Source organism: Pteropus medius, unplaced genomic scaffold, assembly GCF_902729225.1.
Source record: "Pteropus medius unplaced genomic scaffold, Ma_sr-lr_union100, whole genome shotgun sequence".
Taxonomy (NCBI): Eukaryota; Metazoa; Chordata; class Mammalia; order Chiroptera; family Pteropodidae; genus Pteropus; species Pteropus medius.
Window position 1 is genome coordinate 19,332,260 of NW_024352784.1, and position 11,039 is coordinate 19,343,298.

Genomic DNA, 11,039 nt, shown 5'->3' on the forward strand with positions numbered 1-11,039 from the left:
TCTGAAACTTTTACTTTCTTGGGATTTAAAAAAAGAAGGAGAAGGCATAAAGGAGCCAAGTTAAAAGTCCTCTAAAAGGGGTAGGAGGAATGGAGAATCAGTATATTGTAGGAAAATTATATAAATGTATTTTTATGCTTATATAAATTTTAAGTTCCATTCCCTAAAGAATAAGGGATAAAGTATAAAAACTCCAGATTCTTCAGATTTTACGGAGAACCCAAGGCCTTCTGATACGGCAGAGAGAGCATTGAACTCTGGAATAAAGAGATCTGCCTCAAATCCTGGCTCTGTCACTACGCAGTTCCCACCATCTCACTAAGTCTGTTTTCTCAGCTGCAAAATCCGGGAGTTGATCCGTGATGTCCGAAGTGCCTTTGAGCTCGGAATATCTGTGCTGGTGTTTGGGTAGAGTATAACACAGTAGTTAGGAGCACAGACTCTGGAGTCAGAATGCTTATGTTACATCTCAGCACATCACACCCAAGCCGTGTGACTGTGGGCCTCAGTTTCCTCATCCGTAAACTAGGGATACTAAGAGTAAATAACCCACTGGGGTGGTTATAAAGATTCAATGAAAAAAACTTTTATAGGAAGTACCTGACAACAGTATAAGTACTAGATAAAAATAAACTATAGAAATTATAGATTGTAGATGCTGTTATTCTGATACCTTTTGCCACCACCAAGAGCACACAACTCTGCACCTACGTGTAACTGCAATGAACAGAGGTAAATGGAATTAACCAATTGGAGTTTGCCAGGTTCCCCTTTTGGGAAAAGAATGAAAGGAATCTTCAAAGAACTGAGTGGTCAGGACCTCTGGGTTATGATTCAGTCACAGTCAACTGTCAGACTTTCCCACAGTTAAGTGGAAAGTCACTGCAGACTCCGTGAAAACAGTGCCACCCCTCCTTCAGCTTTTCTCTGCGAGGACGCACTGCGCACTGACTGTGGTGGTCTGACCATGTTCGTGTCCCAGCGAGCAGAGGATCGAAGCAGGCTTGATACGTATTCCAACCCAAGTACCGTCTGCAGGTTCTTCTGCTGTTCCAATAAGGCGGCAAGACTGAACCTGTGAGAGTTTGTTGTCCACCCAACCGTGGGGCATCAAGGAAGAAAAGCGGGAAGTCCAGATTGTTTTTCTAGGCAGGAACAATGATGTAGTGATGGTCACAGGTTATTTCAGGATTCAGAATCTCAGGTCTACAACCTCCAAGCCTTTCTTTGTGGGTGAAGTAGACATGCTGGATGTCACTTTGAGAGAGAGCACACATTAGTGATAGCCATTAAGATTTTTACGTTTTCTCAAATTACCCCAGCAGAAGCTTTATCTGTCGATGTAACTGGCCACAGTTTAAACAGAAGTGGAAACATTCACACATTTGCTTATAGTTCTAACAACTTTTGAAATCTTCTTATACACTTTCCTAAAATTGGGTTCGAGACGCCTTTTATCGATTGAATGTTGCACATTCTTTCTCTTTTTAGCCTTTCAGAAGAAATGAGCAGCTAGCCCTACACCATTACGTTCAACTAACTGTTGGTAATATGGGCCAAAGAGCTTTTTATTTCTTGTTTCCCTTTACAAGAGTAAACATGGCGTGGTCCAAAGCCGGTCTGGATTTTCCCCTGCATTAAAGTCTGTTACGTGCTGCAATTCACACAATATACAATACAAGAATCAACTTCAAAACCTAGGCCTCTGTCCAGGTGTGAACTCCCTTGTAGCTGACCCAGGACTAGATACTGGATGTAATACACCAGACATCGGTCATCATAACACATTTTCTAATAGCATTTTAGTGGTCCTGGCACCTCCACTCTGAAAATATCTGCCCTTGGCCTCACCACTTCTCTGTGTACCCTTTTGTCTTTAGGTTAACCATTGTTGTCCCTATCCTTTGCAGAATAATCTACTCCATGGTACTTGAATTGCCATATGATATACAACGTTTCTGTAGATAAAGAAACTGAGGCCCAGAAAAGATGATAGACTTGTCCAAGGTCATACAAGCACTCTTAACAGAGGTCAAGCCCAGAATGCTAACTTCTCTGAATCCTGCTCCATACTGACTCTGTTAAATCAGTAAGCATCTTATTTTAAAGGAGGGGTTAGGATGAGTGGAGAGAATGAGGCCGTCAATGAAAAAGGAAGGTTAGAAGCCAAGCAGGGGGAGGGCTCTGTGTAGGCAGAAGGTCCAGGGAAGCGGTGGGTACCTGGTTGCGGACAGGAAGAAGAGGTGCTACAGAGAGTTGAGAGACCACCACCACACACTTGGCCTACTTAAAAAGCTCACCCGGCCAAACATATACAAGTACCCCTCTAGAACTTATTATTTCTACAGCTGTGATTTAACTGCTGCTTATCTTTCCTCCAGGAGATTCCTTGGAATGAAACCAATGGGAGATCTGGGTTTGGGAGAGTCTCATCAGAGCAGATGGGCCAGCAGCCGCCAGAAAACTTGTTGCCTTTGGCCGAGAGCAGCATCCTGGATCTGAATGTCTTGTGAGTAAACCCCAGCAGGCTCAGCCTTGGGCCAGAGTGAAGCCGGCTTGCTTCTCCTTGAAGAAGAACCTCATGTGCTCTCACATCGTCCCTCCTCTCTTGTTGATGTTGAAAATCTCGGAGAGCTCTTCGACTTAAAACCATGTTGCCCATTAACAGCCCTGGGAGGATAGCTTCTTAGTGCTTTTGGTCCCTTGGTATATTTAGAAGTACTCTGCATGGAGGGTCAAGAGGCCTGGGTTCTGGTTCTTACTCAACTGCTAATTTTCCTTGAGACCTTAGGCCAATTTTCTACCCCAAGCCACAGTTTTCCCAGCTGTAAAGCTGTTGTATAATAACAATAGCTATCGCTTATGAAATGTTCACTATTATGTACCAGACATAATTTCATTGAATTCTTTTAATAGTCCTATGACATAGGTACTGTTATTGTCCCATTTTATAGATGAGGAAATTGAGGCCTAGAATTCTGATACCCTAACCACTCTATTGAAATCGCCACCCCAAGCCAACCCTCCTGTCTCTGCTTTATTTTAGCCATAGCATATATTACCACCTGAAATACTGTGTCTTTTACCTTTTTAGGCTATGGATTTTGTCTTTTCGTTGTTTGTTGTTGTTCATTTGCTGAATTCTCAGGGCCTAGAATAGTGCCTGGCACATAGTAGGCACTCAAATATTGGTTGAATGAAAAAATGAATGAGTGAATTCTTGGTAGGAGTATAAATTGATATAGGCTCTAGAGAAGTCATTTTAGCACTGTTAATATTTAATACACATTAACCTTTTGATCCCACATCATAAGAACTAGTTGTTTATCCTATAGATGATATATTCATGCCTGTGCCTAGGGCCGTAAGTGCAAGAGTGATTACTGCAACACTGTTTGCTATAGAAAAAAACTAGAAACAATAGAAATGTTCATCAATAAGGGAACTCATTAAATAAATTGTGATAGGCCCCCATAGTGGAATTCTGCTTAGGAGCAGAGAACAACGAAGTAGATCTGCATGTGCTGATATGCAGTGACCTGAGATATATTATTAAGTGAAGTAAAGTGGTCCAGAACAGAATATCAACTCCCTCCATTTGTATTAAAAGAAAAATATATGATAGATTTTAAAGTATACTCGTTTATGCCTGGGCTGTTTCTAGAAGGAGAAACAAAAAACAAATAGTTGCCTCTGGGAAGGGGGACAGAGGTTCTAGGTTGGAATAAAGAATATATTCTTACAGTATACTCTTTTTTTCAAAAATTTTTTCCCAGCAGTTTTATTGAGATACAATCTATATAACATATAATTCATTTATTTACAGTGTACCATTCAGGCTTGTGCTATATGACATTGTTTTAAAAATATATATAACATAAGATTTGCCGTTTTAACCATTTTTAAGCATACAATTCAGTGGCATTAATTACTTTCACAATGTTGTGCGACCATCACCACTATATTTCCAAACTTCTTTATCCCCCAAACAGAAACTCTGTAACCATTATAGTATAGTCTTTTGTAACATTTGATTTTTTAAAGTTATGTGCATGTATTACTTTTGAAGGCTAAAAACTGAAAAAGAAACTAAATCAGATTTAGAAAACTAAGTAAGTTATCTGAGATCCCACAGCTCATACTCCATGGCAACAACCATGAGTTCTATTATAAAATAATAAAAATTCTTACAAAGTTTCAGATTTTAGCCATCTTTCTGGATGCTGTTAGGGATTTTGGGTGTCATCTAAGCCCTTTATTTTACAAAGGAGATAACAGGCTCACAGAGGTGAGGTAGCCGCCCTAAGTCAGGAAGTCCATCAGAAGCGGGCCTCCTAATCCAAAGGACAGTATTCAGAGATGGTCACAGAAGAGGCCTCTTGCTCCTTGACAAAAGTGTGCTTGAATTCCTCCTGCCCAAAAGAGGATTTGGGAGTCTTCCACTTTCCATCCCTCTGGTATGTCCCATGTACCTGTACTGTCTCGTAGTAGGGAGTGGGGCCATCACACCCCGATATCATTGTTTCTGTTTATCTGAAACCACGCAGCATACCTTCAGCGCCTATTTCAATTTCCGCTTTGAAGAAAATGCCTGATTGCCTCAGCACATCCAAATTCCCACTTGACTCTTAACTCTTATAAACACTGTTATTTAAAGCACATAATTAGCAATCAGAGAATGATGTGAGACATTTTATAGCTCTGTCAATTTATGAGTCCATTCTGCCCACTAGTGTAAGCTCCAGGAAGACAGGAACTGGGTGGTTGATTTCATGTAGTAGGTACCCAATAGATGGCTGTTGGTTGATTGGGTTAATTGAACTGAAAAAAAGACTGTGGTATGAGATGTGAGTTTTTCAAAGGGGTTCTCTGTGTCTCCCAGCAGAGATGCCTCCTGGATCACAAAACATTAAATTTGATGGAGGTTGTGACTATCCCCCTGTCAGTGAGAACCCAGTATGAGGCTTCCTTTGTCATGCTTATCTCAGCATTAACGATACCCTCATCTCTGCGATTGATGACAGTTCATCTTTTCTTCCTCTTCCTTCACCCCCAATAGGCTGGAAATTCCATGGGAACATAGACTATGTCTGTAGACTTACCATTATATTTCCAGCACTAAGCCTGGTACATAGCAGGTATGCAAGAAATATTTGTTGAAGCAATGAATGATTGAATATATCACTTTGTTTTATCGATGAGGAAGCAGAGGCCCAAAGAGGTTTGGCTTCTTGGTGACAAAGCTGAGATAAGAAGTCAGGTCTCCTAGTTCCCAGGCTAGCCAGCATTCTCTCTGTTTTCCTTTATGTTCTCTCAATATTGGAGTTGGAATGTCTCGGAGTCTGGTCTAACCCTTTCATTCCACAAATGAGAAACAGAGGCCTAGAGAGAAGAAGGACTCACCCAGGGTCACAAACGAAGGCACCGGCAGAGCCAGGCCTAGAACCCAGATCTCCTGACTCCCAAGCTAGTGCTCTTTCTTTGTAAAGGCATATTAAAAACAAGGCAGGATTGGGCTTATTTCCAGGCCCCTGCAGGAGGTCACATAGCCAAGCAGCTCTCAGAGTTCCTTGTCTATTCTTAGCCTGAACTTTTAGTGACTCTGGTCTTCAGCAGCCCTTTTCCTCCTTTTTCTTTTGCATTTGGTTTTTTTGTGGGTATGTGGTGTGTGTTTTAAATAAATGGTGCTACGTGTAGGGCTGCAGCACAGTCCTGCTACAGAGGCCCTGAGAAAACAATCGGCTTCCCCCCTCTGAAGCGACCCCGGGGCCTCAGAGCCGTCCTCCCTCTGTTGCCTCTCACAACTGCCAACGCAAGGCTGAGCTCACACAATAAGAAGGAAATTGCCAGAAAGAATTTACAGGGAGGACTGGCTGTTAGTATTGGCCACCGATGCCTCCCTTTGATGAAGACCAAAAATTAGCTCCGCCCAAGCTCTGGTCCCTGTTCTAACGTACACTTCAGTTTCCCACCTACAAATCATTTATCAGTCGGCCACCAAACATGAGCTAAAAATCCCCTTCTGACACAAAATTTTACCCTCTTAAAACCTCTTTCTCCACTTTGCCGAATACTTGCTCTGAACATGGACACAGAAGAAATTTAAGCAGCTACTGACCTCGAGTTACTTGGAAAGGACCAGAAACACAGAGGATAGAAAGTAACTGATGTTTCAGAAGTGTAAAATGACCAATGAGAAGAACAGATCTACATCAAACTCAAAGGAGGCAGAAGATGCTCTGGGCCAGGCTAGGCCAAAGAAAATTTGAACGAGGTTCTTATGTATTCGTTATCAGCTGCTGTGTAACAAATTACCCCACTTTGTGTATTAATTGTCTATTGCTGAGGTAACAGGTTACTTCAAAACTTAGCAGCTTAAAACAATAAACATTTATTACCTCACAAGTTTCTGTGGGTTAAGAATCCAGGTGTAGTTTAGCTGGGCCCCTTGGGCTCAAGGTCTCTCCTAAGGTTGCAGTCAAGCTCCCAGCCTAAACATTCAATGGGGAGTGGAGGGGAACCTAATATGAAGCTCGATGGAGGGATCATTGGCAAGCCTCAGTTCCATGTGACACAGGCTGTCTCCAGGGCTGCCTCAAGACTTGGTGCTGGCTTCCCCTAGGGTGAGAGATTTAAGAGAGAGCAAGAGTGACCAAGATAGAACACAGTACTTTTGTAACCTCATCTCAGAAGTGATATCTCATCACTTTTGCTCTTTCTTTTCATTAGAAGCAAGTCATTAGGTCCAGCCCACATGAAATGGGGTGAATACCAAGAGGCAGAGACCCTTGGGGGCCATCTTAGAGGCTGTCTACCACACACTGTTGGGTGGATAGGATTTAAATAAGATAGAGAAAGCCTTCTGGGTTGGGAATAATAAGAGCAAAAGCACAGACGTTAGAAAAGTGACTGGAATGATTTGGTTGGAACAAGACATTTGAATAGGAGCATAGAAGGTAAGTGGGCCCAGACTGAACTGGATTTTCAAAGGCCAGCGCACAGAGTTTTGTTTTCATCCTCGGGCTCTTATCTATTCTCCCCCACTCAACTGTAAGCTCTTTAGTATAGGAACTATGATTTATAATAGAAGTTGGCAGGTAGCAGGCGCTCAAGAAAATTTATTGACTGAATAAACCTATGAAGTTAATGTGTAAGGAGTAATGCAGAGTTGCTGGATTTGTCTTTTTTAATTCTGACAGAATTCAACCCCAGAAGAAGCCCACCTAATTACTTTTGGAGCTCCCAACCAAGATTTGATGATGTCCTCTATTTCTAAGGTATCGTTATTCAGATTACCCAGCACATAACAAAGAGGAAAGTTGAACTCTAATTATGGGCCTACATTCTTCTCTTGGACTAAAAGCTCTTTTAAGTAAACACCTTATTCTTTTGAGCCTCAAGATCTTATACAGGCGAGGGAATGCAAACTTGGTACCTAAGAGCAAAGCTGGTTTCCACTCACACAGCAGTTCAGGAGCATAACCCACAACTAGACTGGGCAAGATCATAACATCTGGTCCTGACACTAACCATAGTGCCTCCCCTACCTTGGCTGGCTGGCCAGAATGCCTCTAGGAATTTTTTGTGCATTATCTTTCAGTATACAGGGAGAATCTGTTCTGGGGAAGGGAGTAAAGGAAGAAAAACTGTTAAGTGGCTATATTAATTGGTCAGGGCTACTATAATAACATACCACAAATGGGGGCTTAAACAACAGAAGCTTATTTCTCCCAGTTCTGGAGGCTGGAAGTCCAAGATCAGAGTGTCAGTAGGACTGGTTTCTCCTGAGGCCTCTCTCCTTGGTTTGCAGATGGCTGTCTTCCCATTGTGTCTTCCTTTTCTCTGTGGGTGAACATCCCTGGTGTCTCTTCCTCAGAAGGACACCCGTCCTATTGGATTAGGGCCCCATCTTTATGACCTCATTTAACCTTAATCACTTCTTTAAAGGCCCGATATCCAAATAGTCACATTGGGGGTTAGGGCTTCATCATAGAGTTTTGGAGGGACACAGTTCAGTCCATAACAATGGGCAAGGCTTATTATACACGTGCTCCTATTCCTTCATCCAGGCTGTTCTAAAGGAACGATAATCTCTCATTCACAGAGATGGGCGATCGAAAATTCCTAAAAGTTCTTCAAACCTCCATCTCACGTGACACTGCAATAGCCACCAAGTTAGCAGAGGTGGTGGTGTTATCTCTCCTCTACAGAGGAGACCAATCGGGAGGGTTCACAGCCCCTTCCAATCCTAAAGTCTGGAACCTGGTTTCCAACTCCTGGACCAGTCCTCTCTGTGGTATTATCCGCTCTTGCCCACTCAGGACTAACCCCTGCAGCACCCTCACCCAGATGATAACTTCCACTTCGTCCTCCTGCCCTTCTCCATCAAAACTTATCCTTCAAGTTCCTTCCATTTGATATTCTAAGCGACAATTAGCTGGCTGGGAAAAAAAAAAAACTATCATTAATAATCCATGTTGATTTGTTAGTGAGCGAGAGATTACTCAGGAAGGATCCTGGCCGAACAGATTTACAAACTATGATATTTTATAGCTCGCGAGATATTTTCTTCACATACCACATCTAACTTACTTTCATTCAAACAAAATTTTTGTTAAGTAGACGCTATTATTTTCCTGGCTTTTTAGAAAAAGAAACGGGACTTAGAGATTAGGTGGCTAGCCCAAAGTCACATGGGTAAGTAGCACAGGTGGAACTTGAACCAAATATTGTATGCTCTTGTTGCTATATCTTGCTCCACTGCCAGACTTTGCTAGTTGGTTCAGAATAGTATTTTGTTACATTGATGTTTTCCTCTTATACAAAGACGTGGCTACTTCTCTTCCCCGGCTTGTCTGTCCTGACCTATCTCTATTGAGCTCCCACAGTTTTGGGACTTGAGTCTCGGCTCCACTCCTACTAACCTGGAATGACTACAAACACATTTTTAACTTTTCACTAGGCTTAAGTTTCTTCATCTGTGATTAATTTCATTGACTGGGCTCAATGAAATTCACTTTTCAGTCTTACGAGTCTAATAAATTATCTTTATCTTTAATTTCATTCATTTAACAAATCGTTATTGTACCAGGTACTATGCTAGGTACTTTCTTCTTCTTCTTTTTTCTTTTTAATACAAACTTGGATCTTTGGGTGTAACTTGCCAACAGAAAACAACAACAACACAACAACAACAGGAGAGAAAACCCAAAAGAATGAAAAGTAAGAAAGAAAAAAAAAGCTCCCATAAAAGATTCTTCTCTTCTCCACCGACCACCACAGTGCAAATTTGCACATCATGAGACCACAGCGGGTTTACAGAGTGCGATATACAAGCCACAATAAACAAGACAGACAGTACCTGTCCGCAGGGAGTTTATTTTCTTACATGCCAGGAATGGACCCTTTTCTCCTTTCACAGAGGAGAAAAGTAAGCTATTAAACTGAGTGACTTACCCAGGAAGTGGCAGAGAGGAGACCTGGGAAGCTGGGTCTTTTCTTTCCTAGTTTAGGGGTGTTTTTCTTCCACACTATACCTTGTGTTGTGAATTCTCCTGAAACACATTCATCTCCGCTTGCTAATGACAGTGGCCTCTCCCAAGGGCGTTTGTGTCTGAGAGCCGGCCCCTCACTGTGTTGCTGCTGATGGAGGTAGCTGACAACAGGAATCCCTCTCAGAAACCACCCTCCTGGAGTTACCATTTTATCATGCGGAAGCAGAAACTTTTCAGTTTCCAATGAAATTTAAGACTCAAGCGTACAAGAATCAGAGTCTGACACGCAAGGTACAAGCCAGCCCACAAGCACGACCTCCTTCCTAGACTTCTCCTGCTGCTAGGGCCAGTGTCTGTTTGCCACTAGCAGATCCCATCTTTCCCCGTTCCGCTCATTGCGTTTCAACCCCTAGCTCTACTCCATTTTAACACCTGAAGCAGCTGGCTGTAGATCTAAGCTCTGCCCACTCAGTATTTGTAGACTTTTGCCCACAAAACCTTCACCACTCCTTCAATCTGGTTTCTCAAGGTGAGACACTGAGATTTGGGCTAAGTAACGTACTGAGAAGGCAGTAAGCACTGGTGTGGGATTAGCCCCATGTTACTTCCCAAATGGAAGCCCCCTCATACATGTGTTTTGCATAAAACCTGGCCCCAGCAGGTTGGTACCTATATGTACAACACCTTTTTGCACCGTTGGTTAATTTCACCACCCCTTCACCATACTCATTTTAAAAATTTTATCAAACTTATACAGTCACGTAATTAAAAAAAGTCAACTCTACAGTTCTGTAAGGTTTAGTAAGACAAAGAGTGGTCCTCAGCCTCCCGGTACCCGCCCCCACACCCATTTCCCCTTCCCTAGAGGGACCATTTTCAACTTGTTTAACTAATTCTTTCACCTATCTATAAATAACATGTTTGTATTGCTACTTCCTGATTTTTCAGCTCAGACATTATCTGTTGACTTCCCACCAGGGGAGATGAGGATTCTGCTCTGTTTTTTTCTACTCGCCCCCTCTACACATATGCACACTTCCCAGACTCCCTTCTTCCTAATGTAGGTATGGTGTAACTTTTAGTAGATCAATAATTAGTGTGCTCGTTATTATGACAATGTAAATGCCACTAACAGCTAAGCCATAGAGTCGACTATGATTGCTTTTTCGTTTCAGAATCTTTTTGTTTTATCTTGTTTTCTCATATACTTAGTTTTCTAAAATCTTCTCACTAATTAACCTTAAACTCTGACAGCCATCCAGCTCTCCGCTCAATATGTTCTTGGGAAAATCTCATGGAGCCTTCTCTTTTGCTATGTGGGGGCGGGGGCATAGCTACACGGCTGCGCCCCTAGAACCCCCTTTTACTATCTTCCTGGAATTTCCCTTGTCTCTTTTCTGTGACGGATCATCTGTTTCTGGATCTCATATTTTTGCATTTCTTGCTTTCTTCCCTCTTTTTGATGACATCTATATTTTTAGAACTTCCTAAGAGTGCATGAGAGTGCAAGATTTCAAATTTTTTGAAATCTTGCATGTCAGAAAA